This window comes from Kogia breviceps, chromosome 6, assembly GCF_026419965.1.
Source record: "Kogia breviceps isolate mKogBre1 chromosome 6, mKogBre1 haplotype 1, whole genome shotgun sequence".
NCBI classification, from domain to species: domain Eukaryota; kingdom Metazoa; phylum Chordata; class Mammalia; order Artiodactyla; family Physeteridae; genus Kogia; species Kogia breviceps.
The window spans coordinates 146,102,703-146,117,070 of NC_081315.1; the positions used below are offsets into that span (position 1 = coordinate 146,102,703).

Here is a 14,368-nt window from a genome sequence, read left to right on the forward strand (position 1 = left end):
CGCGCTCTAGAGCCCGCGAGCTACAACTACGGAGCCCGTGTGCCACAACTACTGAAGCCCGTGCGCCTAGAGCCCGTGCTCCGCAACAAGAGAAGCCACCGCGATGGGAAGCCCGCCGCACACCACGACAAAGAGTCGCCCCTGCTCGCCACAACTAGTGAAAGCCTGTGTGTAGCAACAAAGACCCAAAGCAGCCAAAAATGAATACATTAATTGATTTTTAAAAAATAACTATAACAAAATGTAACATACAATCATTGTGAAAAGGAAAGAAAACACTGACACAGTAAAAAATGAAAATGTGGAAGTTAAAACAGAAAGTAACAGCTCAGAGTTATCAGTGGTTTTCCAAGGGGAGCAGGAACAGGGTGGGGAGAGCAGAGCATCATCTTGCTGCTTCCTGTAATAAGCCTTAAGAACTATATAATTAATCCCTTACATTTCACAGGCCTCCTACAACATGAGCTGACACAGTAAGTGGCTGGGGAGGCTAGGCAGCCCCTGCAGGGCCACATGGAACAGAGGAGGGGTCTCCAACATAAAGAGAAAGGCACCACTCTCAAAAGAAGGGAAAGGTGACCTGAATGACAACACTCAACACTGAAAACTAGTCAATGAGCACAGGCCCCGTCCCAGCAATTGGAGACAGAGCAGTAAACAAAGCGTGTACCTTATTCTTGTGGAGCTAACATTCCAGAGGGGAGAGACAGAGATTTTAAAATACAGATATAACATTAGGGAAAGAGGAAGGAGAAAGATGGGGTGGAGGATGGAAAAGGGGCAGGAAGAGTCACTGGAGCAACCCTCAAACTCCTTTCCCCGGGGCTCCGACCTCGGGCACACGAGGCCCCACTCTCTCAGCTGCTCAGAAATCCAGCTGCAGCCCACTGAGTCCATTCTGTGAATCTGAACAGTCACCAGGGAGAAGTCTCAATGCTGGGACAGCAGGAAGGGCTTCAGGACATCCCCCAGAGCCCAGCCAGGACAGGGACCAAGCTCCAGTCCTTCTTCCAGAGGCAGAAGAGAGACTTAGATGGAAAAGTCAAGTTGGCAAGTATGGTTAAAACACACACACGCATTCCCTAACATTCCCTTTGTTTCCAACATTTCACACTAATCTACCTGGAATAGATCTTGGTCCCACCTTCAATGAATGATGACAGGACCTCCAGTCTTACAGCAAAGAGCTCTCTGTGAAGAACAATGAGATCAGCACAGAGTCTGCTACAGAACAGGGGCTGAGGGCAGTGACGGCTCCATTACTCCGTAAGAACTCTCTACTGAGAAGCTTTATTTTATGGAATTTAGAATTGACTCACAGCAGCAGTCTTGCTGCTTCTGCAGAAATGCACCTATGACAGTAAAGACTTTATAACTGACCTGTTCCTTGTTTTGTTTTGTTTTCACTGCAAAGAAGCTTGGAACCACAGACAAGCTCAAGGTCAACCTCGGGCCCACCACCTGTGTGGCTCTCTCCCCGCGGCCCCAACCTTAACCTTATGATGATGCATGAGTTGGTATCTTCCCTGACTCCATGCCTGTCTGTTCTCTCTATCTTCTCAGTGTAATATGGCAAATCTTTGGACCCCTCACACACTGCCGGGGGTATGGAAAGTGGTGCAGCTGCAGCAGGAAACAATCGAGAAGTTCCTTAACTGCCATGTGACCCAGCAATTCCACTCCTAGGATCTACCCAAGACAGAATTGAAAACATGTTCACACAAAAACTTGTACAAGAATTTTCACAAAATTATTCAAAAAAGCAAAAAACAACCCAATGTCCAACAACTGATAAACAGATAAAAGAAGAAGTGATCTGGACTTCCCTGGTGGTCCAGTGGTTAGGACTCCGCACTTCTACTGCCAGGGGGCCCAGGTTCAATCCCTGGTCAGGGAACTAAAATGCCGCATGCCGCGCGACAGAGAAAAAAAAGAAGTGTGATCTATCCGTACAATGGGATATTCAGTCATAAAAATGAATGAAGTGGGCTTCCCTGGTGGTGCAGTGGTTAAGAATCCGCCTACCAATGCAGGGGACACAAGTTCGAGCCCTGGTCCGGGAAGATCCCACAAGCCTCGGAGCAACTAAGCCCGTGCACCACAACTACTGAGCCTGCGCTCTAGAGCCCGTGAGCCACAACTACTGAGCCCGCGTGCCTAGAGCCCATGCTCCACAGCAAGAGAAGACACCGCAATGAGAAGCCCATGCACCACAACAAAGAGTAGCCCTCACTTGCCGCAACTAGAGAAAGCCCGTGCATAGCAACAAAGACCCAATGTAGCGAAACATTTTAAAAATGAATGAAGTATGGGGAGACATGATACGACACAGATGAACCTTGAGAACACTGTGCTGAGAGAAAAAAGCCAGTCGCAAAAGGCCACATACTACATGATTCTATTCATATAAAATGTCTAGAATAGGCAAATCCAGAGACAAAGTAGAATGGTGGTTGCCAGGGGTTGGGGGAAAAGGGGAACCAGGGAGTGACTGCCCAAAAGGTACCAGTCTTCTCACTGAAATGACGAAAATATTGGGGAATTGGATAGTGGTGATGGTTGCATTAACACTGAGAATGTACTACAAAACCAATGAATTATACTTTAAAACAGTTTAACTGATGAACTTTATGTTAATCTTATCTTAGTTTGTAACCTATCAAATCTTCTGTTGAATAGGAAAGGTATTAAACATATTAAGTTGTATCATTCACATGTCTGTAAGGTATTTTCCTATTTTAATTCTAACACATGCCTAACGCATAACGATAAGTCAGTGCACATAGCAGGGGCATGTGCTGCACACGCTGGGAACCCTAAGTCAAAAGAACTGGATCCAAGTCCACATAACGTGCAGTCCCCGACCCGCCCCACCCACGGCCTGGCAACCAGCCCCACCCCAGCGGGAGAAGAACTGGAGTGTAGTCTAAGGACAGGGCACACCGGAGGGGGCGCTCAAGGCAGTGAACTACAAGACACAGCCAGCAAGAGGACACTTGCCAAGATCCAGGGAAAACACCGGCTGATACTGATGGTGGGTCCTGACCATTCGGCCCTCAGGGAAGCCTCCACCCAGGACCTGCCGTCAGCTCCCAGACCTCCGTCTCAACAGTGGGCCTGCAGTCGAAGGCCATCAGACGTGTGAGGAAAGCCTACCATGAGAGATAAGAATTTAAAAGCAGGGACTTCCCTGGTGGTCTAGTGGTTAACAATCCACCTTCCAATGCAGGGGACGCGGGTTCGATCCCTGGTTGGGGAACTAAGATCCCACATGTCGCAGGGCAACTAAGCCTGTGCACCACAACTACTGAGCCTGTGCTCTAGAGCCTGAAAGCCACAACTACTGAGCCCACATGCCGCAACAAAAAGATCTCGCATGCCGCAACTAAGACCCAACACAGCAAAATAAATAAATGTTAAAAAAAAAAAAGATGTTGCAAGAAGAAAGGCAACTGGAAATTCTGAAAAATAAAAAAATTAAAATAAAGATGGCCAAAAATTCACTGTAATTCCCCCACCAAGGGATAAAATCTATTTCTCCACATTCTTGATTCTGGCCTGGGACTGTGACTGCTCCCACCAAGTGAATATGGCGAAAGTGATGCCAGATGAGAGCCAGCCTTGCCTTTAAAAGGACTGGCAGACAGGGAGTTCCCTGATGACCTAGTGGTTAGGATTCCAGGCTTTCAATGCCATGGCCCAGGTTCAATCCCTGGTCGGGGAGCTGAGACCCCACAAGCTGCACGGTGCGGCCTAATAGTAAAAAAATAAAAATAAGAAAAAAATAAAAGGACTGGCAGCTTCACTTCCTCCTTCAGGAACCAGCCACCATGCTATGAGGAGGCCCAAGCAGCCTCACGGGAGGCCTATGTTGGGGAGAATGGTGGACCGTGGCCAACAGCCAATTCCAACACACAGCCACAGGAATGAAACAAACTGACACCACAAGAGCAGCAACAAGCTAACCCTGGCAAACGACGTCCAAACTGCAAAACTGTAAACAAATAAATGTTGTTGTGCTTTCAGCCACTAAGTTCCGGAATAGCTTATCAGGGAGGAATAGATAACCCAGACACCACAATATTGGGAAGAACTGGGGAAGGGGAAGTGGGAGGCCAGGGGGAAAGAAAGCTAAATCCTTATCTCCTGTAGATAGAACTTAACACATAATATATAAACCGCAAAGTTCTCAACTCAGCAAAATTAGAAAGTTATTTTTTTTAAGTACAGATAGATACCACAAGAAACAGCTGAAAGAGTAAAGCAGTTGTCTCCTTGGAATAGTTACCTAGACTGTTACCTTTTGTTATGACCCTCACAGAGGAAACTGTCTTTAGGGCACCTGATTCAGTCTGATGAATGAAAAGGTAAACTGGAAATATACCTAAACATTTGGTTGGTAAGACTGTAGTTATTACAGATTTTCCATAACATGTACTTTCTGATTATAAAATTAATAATAATTAAGCTTTCTATTTTGCCTTGATGTATCAGGAAACTGCACATCCTTGAAAATAAGATTTCTATAAACTCTAGGCTGGAATTCACAACTCAGTTTCTACTACATCATTCCCGTGCTGGGAACTCACAAAGGGAGGAGAGAGGTGAGAAGGTGCCAGAATCTGGCACCGGCTGAAGGACCATCTCTGAGACCTCCAGCCAATGGCAGAGAACAAGAGAAGCAGTTGGTACAGGCCCAGGGAAGCAGCAATGGCTTCTAGGAGGCAAGGACAGCCCACAAAGAGGGCACAGCCAAGAACAGGGGCCAGCCTCCACCCAAATACCCAGGGTGCTGTGCCCGGCCCCAAGGAGTTACCTTGGAGTCCTAGAGAGGCAGAGCTGTAAAGCCAGGGCAAGGTCCTATGAAAACACGTTTCATTCCTAGTGGGCCATCAAGACACAGATTTCCTCTATCTCAGAGGTCTATCAACCTACAAAAATGAACAGGGCCCCTCTCCAAAGGAAGTAGAGAGGGTAATTACCTATGATGTGTTCTGACCCTTTGCTGATATAACTGCTCATTCACAGAAATCCCCAAAGCAGCCAAGAGCATACTGGTATCTGAGAAATGCACACAAGCTTAGCCTCCACATTGGACAAACAAGAACCACTAATATTTTTTTCGAAGAAGTTATAAGAGGTTGAATTTTAAGAAATAAATACTTTTTTATATAGATTTCAGAACTCAACAGAAAAGAATCCAATAAGCTGTTAACGTGATGATGCTCAAGCCCAACTCATCTTCCACAAATAAGGCACACAATTGCAGATGCAGAACAAAAGGGAGAAAACCCTAACACACACCGTCCTCCATGCCTCCCCTGCGGCTCTCCTTCTGGGCGGGGCCACTCCCCCAAAACAAGCCTTCCCTCCGCACCTGAAGAAGAAGAAGCAGCCTGAAGCCCGCCAGCTCCTCCCGGCGCTCAGGCCAGGTCCCGCCTCCACCCCCCCACCCCCCCACCCCCCCACCCCGCCCCAGAAGGAATCCAGCAGCTGAGAAGCCAGGGGCCTGGGGCAGGGCCCAGCCCCGGGGTCACAAGGATGGACTGCACACCCCTCCACGCCACCCGCAGGCCTGGAGCGCGCTGCCTGCTCCCCGCCACGGCACAGGGGCGGCCGCGGTGCCGACAGGCGAGCCAGTCCAGGCGGGGGAGCGCGGGCAGGCACCGCGCAGTCCTGGGGGCACCGCCAGGAGCAAGAGCTTCCACTCGAGTGGGGGGGCAGGTGGGGGACAGCAACACAGGGGGTCAGGAGAGCAGAAAGGGCACAGTGACAAGTGGGGCAATCAACGTGAGAAACTGATATGTGAGTCAAGGACTCAAATGAAAAATTTTTTAAATTCCTCAATAGGCTTTTCCTTGCTCCCGAACCTCAAAACCCAAGTGAATGTAACGCTTACAAAGATACTGTCTAGACAGTGAGTGGCGCTTCTACCTGTCTGCTTTCGTCAGACAAAACTCAGGGCCGTCACCAACACCCTCCCTATGCCGTCCCTCCCACCCCAACCCACAGGCCTCAGCCCTTTTCCTGCAGAGCTCTCCCCCGTCCTCGTCACAGCCAGAAACCCATCGCTGGCGGGCCACCTCCACCTCTCACCAGCACCACAGGCCCCGAACCAGCTGACCAACCAGCAGACCCGAGGCAGCAGTGCCCCACGCCTCCGGGGGCATGTGCCCCACGCCTCCGGGGGCATCGGAAGCCGCTGGCCCCACCCCAGAGCTTAGGACTCAGTAGGTCTAGGGTGGGCCCGAATGCACGTTCCTAAGAAGTTCCCAAGTGACAGATGCTGTCAGTCTGGGGACCATCGAGACCACTGGACTAGGTTATGGGGCCATAACCTGGCTCACCCCAGAGGTTTCCCTCTTGCTCATAGTGTGTATCTATGCACTTCCACAACGAGAAGGAAAAAGGGAACATCAGGAAAGCACACGACTCTTAGAGCACCCAGTCAGAGATGACGCGTCACTTTTCATTGTCCAAAGCAAATCACATGGCCACACCAAATTTCAAGGGGGCAGAGCCGTTCAGTCCTACAAGGCACCCAAAGCAGCGACGGCTGGAAAGATTCTAACCCGAACACACAATGAGCACAGGCCTGTCTCCTGCACCCTCTTCCCTCTCCCAAATCCTCCCACCACCAACTTACAGAGGACTCCAAGAAACGCACTTTCCAAAGCAAATAGATTCATGTCAGTCTCCCTCTCGCGTGCGCTCTCTCTCTCTCTCTCACACACACACACACACACACACGCACACGCACACGCACACGCACACGCACGCACCGGGCTTAAAACCCTCAAGGGCCTCACATTGCTCTCCGGATGGAAAGCCTTACTACAGCCTCCGAGAGCCTGCCCCGCCCACCCCTGCAGCTGGGTCTACACAGCTCCCTCACCCTCTGCTCCAGCCTCATCCGTCAGCCTTCCGTCCACTCCCGTCACAGGCACTCTGCACTGCCTGCTCCCTCATCTAGAACAGCCACAACACCCTCACCAAGCCCACCCTCTACCAAGGCCTCTTCTGCTCTCTGCTCCAGCCTCAGTCCCATCAGGAAGTCCTTCCTGACACCCAACCCACGGTTAGGCATAATCTCCTTATAGATGTACTAAACGTACCCAACCTCTCCTTCGTGACTTTTCTTCCTTCGTTATGGAGAATTCTGAATACACATAAAGGTAGAGAGAACAAGCAGGGCCCAGGTACCGCACCACCATCACCCCACACCAGCCCTGATCCAGCCACACCCTCATGGCTCCCTTTCCACAGAACTGTGAAGCAAATCGCAGATGCTGTATCATTTCTTTGATAAATTCTGTATGCATCTCCACACGGTACAAATTCTTTTCTTAAACAAAACCAAACCACTATGGCAGCTAAAAAAAAATAAGAATTCCTTAATGACAAGTTGAGTCAGTGTTCCAATTTCTAATTGTCCCAAATATGATAAACAGTGTTTAGTCACACCTCTAACTAACTGGCCCGCCTTGGATGCGCATAAGCCCTCCGTAGTGCAGTCAGCCTCTTATCCACAACCCCCTTCTTCTTCCTTGCGGAAGAGCCCTGGCCCCGGGCCCTGCAGGTTCGCATGGTCTGAGCTCCGCCAGCGGCAAATCCCACAGCGCAGTTCAACGTGCTCCTTTCCCCACCCCGAATTCCTGTTAATTGCTTGTGGGAGATAAAGGCCTGATCAGTTTCGGGTTCAGTTATTTAGCAAGACTATTTCACAGGTTTTTCTTTCTTTTTCTTTTTCTTATTTTTTAAAATAAATTTATTTATTTTTGGCTGTGTTGGGTCTTCGTTGCTGCGCACGGGTTTTTTCCACTTGCGGCGAGCGGGGCTAGTCTTCGTCGTGGGGCGCAGGCTTCTCATTTTGGTGGAGCACGAGCTCTAGGCGTTCGGGCTTCAGTAGTTGTGGCTCGCGGGCTCTAGAGCACAGGCTCAGTAGTTGTGGCGCACGGGCTTAGCTGCTCTGCAGCATGTGGAATCTTCCCGGACCAGGGATCAAACCCGTGTCCCCTGTTACAAGTTTTTCAAAGATGCAATCTTTTGTCCACTATCTCTCCTGTTTCATCCCTCTCACAGGTCTGTCAAGTCCATGAGACCAAGGACATGGGTGTTTCGGCTCATCACTGGAACACAGCTAATTTCTTAATTCTCAGTGAATGAAGAAATGTCGCCAGAAGTACACTGCCATACTAACTAATAAAATACACTGGCCCACCCTCCTATTCGTATAGAGACAGCACAGCCCGTCTTAAGTGCAACATGCTGCCATGACAGGGCCTGGTGCTCAGAGGAACAACAGCCTGGGAACAGAAAACCACACACCTAGTGCCATGGGCGCAGCGTCGGCAACTCTGGAGGAGACAAGCGAAGGTGGAGCTGTGAGAGCAGCTCAGCAAGGCCAACCGGGACGCCTTAGGAAGGAGCCACAGCAATGCAAGGACCGTGAGATGGAGCACAGCTCATCCCAGAGGGGCAGCAGCATGGCAATGAGATCTCAGAGCAGCTACAAGGGGCCAGGCAGCAAAGATGCTAGAAAACACAAAGGGGCCACACGCCACACTCAAGACCTAAGGTTTCCTCTTCTGGGTGAACAGGAAGGCACCAGAGACACATTTTCAGCTGGTAGGTGACATCAGTTTCTTTTTGGAAGGAACCAAGGTGGATCAGAAACGAGGCCCACCTTCGGTTTCACTAGTTCACAGGGAGATAAAAATGGTGCCCTCTCCACCCAATCTTTCAAATTGTGAATACTAGGATCACCTGAGCCAACCCTCCCCTCTTTTTAATTTTATTTTATTTATTTATTTTTTGGAGGTGTTGGGTCTTCCTTGCCGCGCACGGGCTTCTCATTGTGGTGGCTTCTCCTGTTGTGGAGCACAGGCTCTAGGCACGCAGGCTTAAGTAGTTGTGGCTCATGGGCTCAGCAGTTGTGGCTCTCGAGCTCTAGAGCACAGGCTCAGCAGTTGTGGCACACAGGCTTAGTTGTTCCTTGGCATGTGGGATCTTCCCGGACCAGGGCTCAAACCCATGTGTCCTGGGTTGGCAGGACGATTCCTAACCACTGAGCCACCAGTAAGCCCCCAGTAAGCCCCCAACCCTCCCCTCTTATTCTGAGCCCCGGTGCTGTACCCCAGCCTATCAGTGCTGCTACAGCCCTCTCTCTTGCATCTGTCCACTCTTCCTACCCCACCTCCTGTGCCTGGGTAAGGCCACCATTTTCTAGCAGTGGCCTACGAGCCTCCTCTCTGACCTCTCTCACCTGCCCATGGCCCTCCACCTTGCCAACCTCACACTGGGGCAAGCACGCCTACGCCGCGCCCCTTTATCCACACCGCTTCTTATACGTGAGCCACACACAAGGGGCTGAGAGTCTGCTCACGCAAGCAGTCGCTCAATGTCTGACAGTCGCTCGGGCCCTGTGCTAGGCACTGGGGGTATCACAGAATTAAAGCCAGAAGGAGAAAAATCTCCACCCTTATAGACACCTCGATGCCGTCGGGCAGGCAGACAAATAAGGAAAACACCCAGAATGTCAGAGGACAAGAGTTATGGCAAAGCACCTAAGGCAGACGGGCAGAGCCAGACAGCAAGAGGGTGTCTTAAATCAGTGGTCAGGGGCGGTGCCCGAGAAGGGGAAGTTTGAGCACAGACGTAAAGGCAGGTGAAGAGGAAGCCAGGCAGGTGTCCAAGTAGAAGGAACAGCAGGTACAGCAGCACGGCTGCGGTACGTGAGGCAGGCCCGAGGCCAGAACGGCTGGAGCAGAGTGAGGCTGCAGTGCGTGAAGCTGAGCGAAGCACAGAGTGCTCAAGACATACCACAAGGGCTCCCAGGGCTGGCCGGGAGTCTGGGGTCGCTTTCTCGGAGCCAAGTGCAAGCTGGGAGCTGAATGAGAAGGAATTAATACATGCACTGAAGTGTGTGTATGGGCGTCACAGGGGAGAGCAGGGGCAAAAATTGACCATGCAAAGGCCCAAGGAAAAAGCATGGCAGCAACAGATGGGCTGAAGAGGTCAGGTGAGATCAAATAAGAAGTGCAGGGGACTTCCCTCGTGGTGCAGTGGTTAAGAATCCGCCTGCCAATGCAGGGGACACGGGTTCGATCCCACATGCCGCAGAGCAACTAAGCCCGGGCACCACAACTACTGAGCCTGTGCTCTAGAGCCCGCGACCCACAACTACTGAAGCCTGTGCACCCTAGAGCCCATGCTCCACAACAAGAGAAGCCACCACAGTGAGAAGCCCACGCACCGCAATGAAGAGCAGCCCCCGCTCACTGCAACTAGAGAAAGCCTGCGCGCAACAACGAAGACCCAACACAGCCAAAAATAAAAAATACAATAAAAGTTTTTAAAAAACCATAATCTTAAAAAAAAAGGTGGGGGGACTTCCCTGGTGGAGCAGTGGTTGCGAGTCCGCCTGCCGATGCAGGGGGTACGGGTTTGTGCCCCGGTCCGGGAAGATCCCACGTGCCACGGAGCGGCTGGGCCCGTGAGCCGTGGCTGCTGAGCCTGCGCGACCGGAGCCTGTGCTCCGCAGTGGGAGAGGCCACAACAGTGAGAGGCCCACGTACAGCAAAAAAAGAAAAAGAAAAGAAAAGAAAAAGAAAAGAAAAGAAGGGCAGTGAGGGAATTCCCACCGTTGTCCAGTTAACCACTGGACTCCACACTTTCACTGCCGAGGACCCAGGTTCAATCCCTGCTCAGAAAACTGAGGTGGCGCAAGCTGCACGGCATGGCCAGAAAAAAAAAGAAGTGCAGTGAGAGGCAGAAAACCCAGTGAGAGATTGGTCTTGAACCCCAAAGGGCACTGGAGCTCCTGGAGGAGGGGCCTCACATGATCACACGTGCATTTTAGAAAGACTAAGCAGGGTGTGGAGAGCTGAGCGAAGGTCGCACAACTGGAGTCAGAGATACGCTTTCTGATCTGTCTGCCTATGTAACCAGCAGTACAGCCCATGGGAAAAACTCACCAAGATGTGGAAACTGCTGACATAAACATACCCTTAACAGCATGACACACTTCATCCAGATCATCCATTCTTTCTATGACAACCCAGTCAACTTAAAAATTGAGCTCCCAGGACTGCCCTGTGGTCCAGTGGTAAAGAATCCACCTTACAATTCAGGGACGTGGGTTCAATCCCTGGTCAGGGAACTAAGACCCCACATGCCGCAGGGCAACTGAGCCCGCGCGCCACAACTACTGAGCTCGTGAGCCACAAACTACAGAGCCCACGCACTCTGGAGCCCACACGCCCTGGATCCTGCACACCAAAACTAGAGAAGAGAAAACCAGCACGCCACAACGAAAGATCCCGCGTGCCTCAGCGAGGATCCCATGTGCCACAATTAAGACTTGAGGCAGCCAAAAGTAAACAAAATAAATAAATAATAAATAAATCTTTTTAAAAAATTGAGCTCCCAACTCCTCCAGTAAGATAAAACATTGTTTCTCTACACACCCACTAGGGAAGTCTCACTACTGGGGCTTTTGAGCAGGCCAGCACTCAGCTCAACCACTACTTAGCAGTTTCCATCCTTGTATGTCTTGTTGAAACTATTAGGTATTACAGACATTAAGATGCTTTGAAAACTCATCTTTGGCTGTTTGTTTTCTGGAAGAAAGACTCAAGAACAAAACTCCTTCAAGACAGCTTGAATTTTTTAAGTACCAAAACCAAATCTCATCAAATCAATCAGTTCCTTCAAAAGCTATATTGCAACCAACAGACAAATGCAAAATGCTGACGAGTCCCTGGGGTAACTAGTTTAAGTCTTTTTCTCCCCAAAAGAAATATGTTTTATGTAAATAACAGTTCCTAAAAAAATGAAATTAACAAATCACATAAAGGCAGTTTGTAAAGCATAAGCATAATCCTGGGGAATTCCCGCGTCACCCCTTGCTTTTGTGTGCTTTATACTCTTTTTACTTTGCCCAGGGATACAGAGAAGTACAGTAGAAACATCACTGCTTGATCCATCCTGGTGGTGGATACAGGTCTACTCCATTATTTGTTTGCAATATTTCATAGTTAATTATTTAACATTTGAGTTACCTATAATGAGAAAAGGAAAAGAAACAGCCTGCCTAGCAAACAGTGTCTTAACTCCCCAATTAAAAGTAGGGTGACCTTAGGCCAGCCCCTTACTTTCCATACTCAGCTTCTTCCAGAGGGTCCCTTTCTGCTCCAACATGACTTACAAAAATGAGAGGCAGACAGGCCACATGCTGGCATTAAAATGGGTTGTTTATCCCAAGTCATATGCCCATTTATTCAGCATTCACTGAGTGCCTGCCATGAGAAGGCACCAGCAGAGGCCAGCCTGCCCAAGGCTATAAGAGTCCTACCTCAAGAGCTCTCCAACAGGGGAGAAAAGACACATATGGCCATTGAAGGGCTGGGTCCTCTGTGCGCCAAAGGGAGGACAAGCAGTGGTCCACACCCAACAACAGTCCACGCAGAGGCCTGGGTCAGGATAGAGCACCACGTATTTGGGGGACAAGGACACATTTAGTGCAGTCCAGCAGAGATTAGAGCGAAGCTCGGAAGACTAAGATGCTTATCCAAATCTGTGTATATTCTATAGCCAAGCAGTCCAACCAAAAACAACAACAACAAAAAACCAACCAAAAACTGTATATTAGAATATGTATGTAAAAAGCCTTATATCTTCAGTTCCCACTGATTAATTAAAGTGTTTACTTAGGTTATTTGTGTAGATTAAAAAGGGCAGGACAAAATAAATTTGGAACTTCAGCATCATCTTAGCACATCCATTTGTGTGTGCTCAGTGACAACCCTATATCTCATATAGCACACATTTTATTCGTGTTTTCTAGCCTCTCACCAGCACTTCTTAGTATGTATAATTCCACCTATTTTTACCCGCTTTACACTGAAGCGTTAAGCCGTAAAAAAGTAACTAATTAGTTTACATTCTGCCATGAGTAAACCTTTTAAAATTGTACTACTTGTAGGAGGAGAAGTCATCCGAATAAATGGAAGGCTTGACCCACTCTTCCATAACTAGGTCACAGGGTCTCTAATTCCTAACTTCTAATTCTCACAATTCTGACTTATTCTTCCCATTTGATTCCTCACATTTGAGCAGGCACTATTTTAACGGCCCTGTTTAAATCGGCTGAATAAAAACCATAAGCCTAGTAGCCATACGTGGTAGCCTGTTTACCTTACTGTTTTGTTCTGTCTCCAAAAATTTCAAATTATGTTAGTTTAGACGTTACATATGAATATATCATAAAAGTGCACACAGAATAATAAACTGCCCATCACTTTTTATTTTTTATTTATTTACTTTTTTGGCCGTGCCACAGTGCATGCGGGATCTCAGTTCCCCGACCAGGGATCGAACCCGCGCCCCCTGCACTGGAAGCGTGGAGTTCTAACCACTGCACCGCCAGGGGAGTCCCCTGTCCATCACTGTTTGAAACTCAGAAGCTTATTTTCTAATACTCTTAAATTGGAATGTTTACCATTGGAATCCCAGGCCAGCCTGATCTGTAGTAATACTGTCAGGAGGGGAGGATTTTTGTACTACATAGATCACAGTTCTTCACAAAAGCTTATGCAAACTCACAACCCTGCAGAAAGTCCTCACTTTACCAACCACTGGCCCAAAAATGAACGCTGCTGGGCGTCTGAGAAAATGGAAGAAAAGGAAAGGAAATGACTCAAAGTAATCGTGCTTAAGGCATGAGTCCTCTTCACTTCCAGTCGGCAGTTTAGATTTGAACTACGGTCGGTGGTGAGGCACAGGAGCACACACCAAGCACACCAGGAAAGGGCTGTGCTCCCAGGACTTGTTTCCTTCGTGGTACTGATTAGAGTTGTGCTTTTTAAATGGTGCTCTCGTCACATTTAAATATGTAACGAGGATATTTAAAACACTTGGGAAAATAAAAGAATTAAATTCCCAGCTTCATACATGAGATGGCTCCTAACTTATTTTCCATCTTGATAATCTCATTTTAAAATACTTAAGGAAGAATCGGTATAATCAACGCGTGGTAGCAACGTGAGGTTTTTAAGTTGTTTAGTGATTAGGGAACACACATCTTGGCGTTTAAGTCATTTAAAAGTCAAGGCCTTGAAAGTCTGAGCGCGGCTGTCACTCCTGAAGAACTTCCCTAACCTCGCTCTGAAGTCACCCTAACCGAATGGGGTCCCCCGTTCTGCTACACGCGCACACGCGCGCACACCCCGGAGCCCTAATTACCTGCCTAAGAATGATTAACGTCCCAGTGAGACCAAGTTTCCCCCCCGCATGTCAAACCTGTGACCACTCACGTCCCGGTACCGGCGAGAGGGAGAAAAAACTAAGGCTGCACCGGGTCCTGCGC

General features: G+C 49.0%; 1 protein-coding gene and 1 non-coding gene across 4 annotated transcripts in view; one reads left to right on the forward strand and one right to left on the reverse strand.

Annotated features, from left to right (window-relative positions):
• NSD2 (nuclear receptor binding SET domain protein 2) overlaps nt 1-14,368 on the reverse strand; it is a 74,966-nt gene that overhangs the window by 59,897 nt on the left and 701 nt on the right. The window lies entirely within an intron of this gene.
• Nucleotides 1,824-1,897, forward strand: TRNAR-UCU (transfer RNA arginine (anticodon UCU)). The gene has a single exon. It is a non-coding gene; the product is annotated as a tRNA-Arg (tRNA).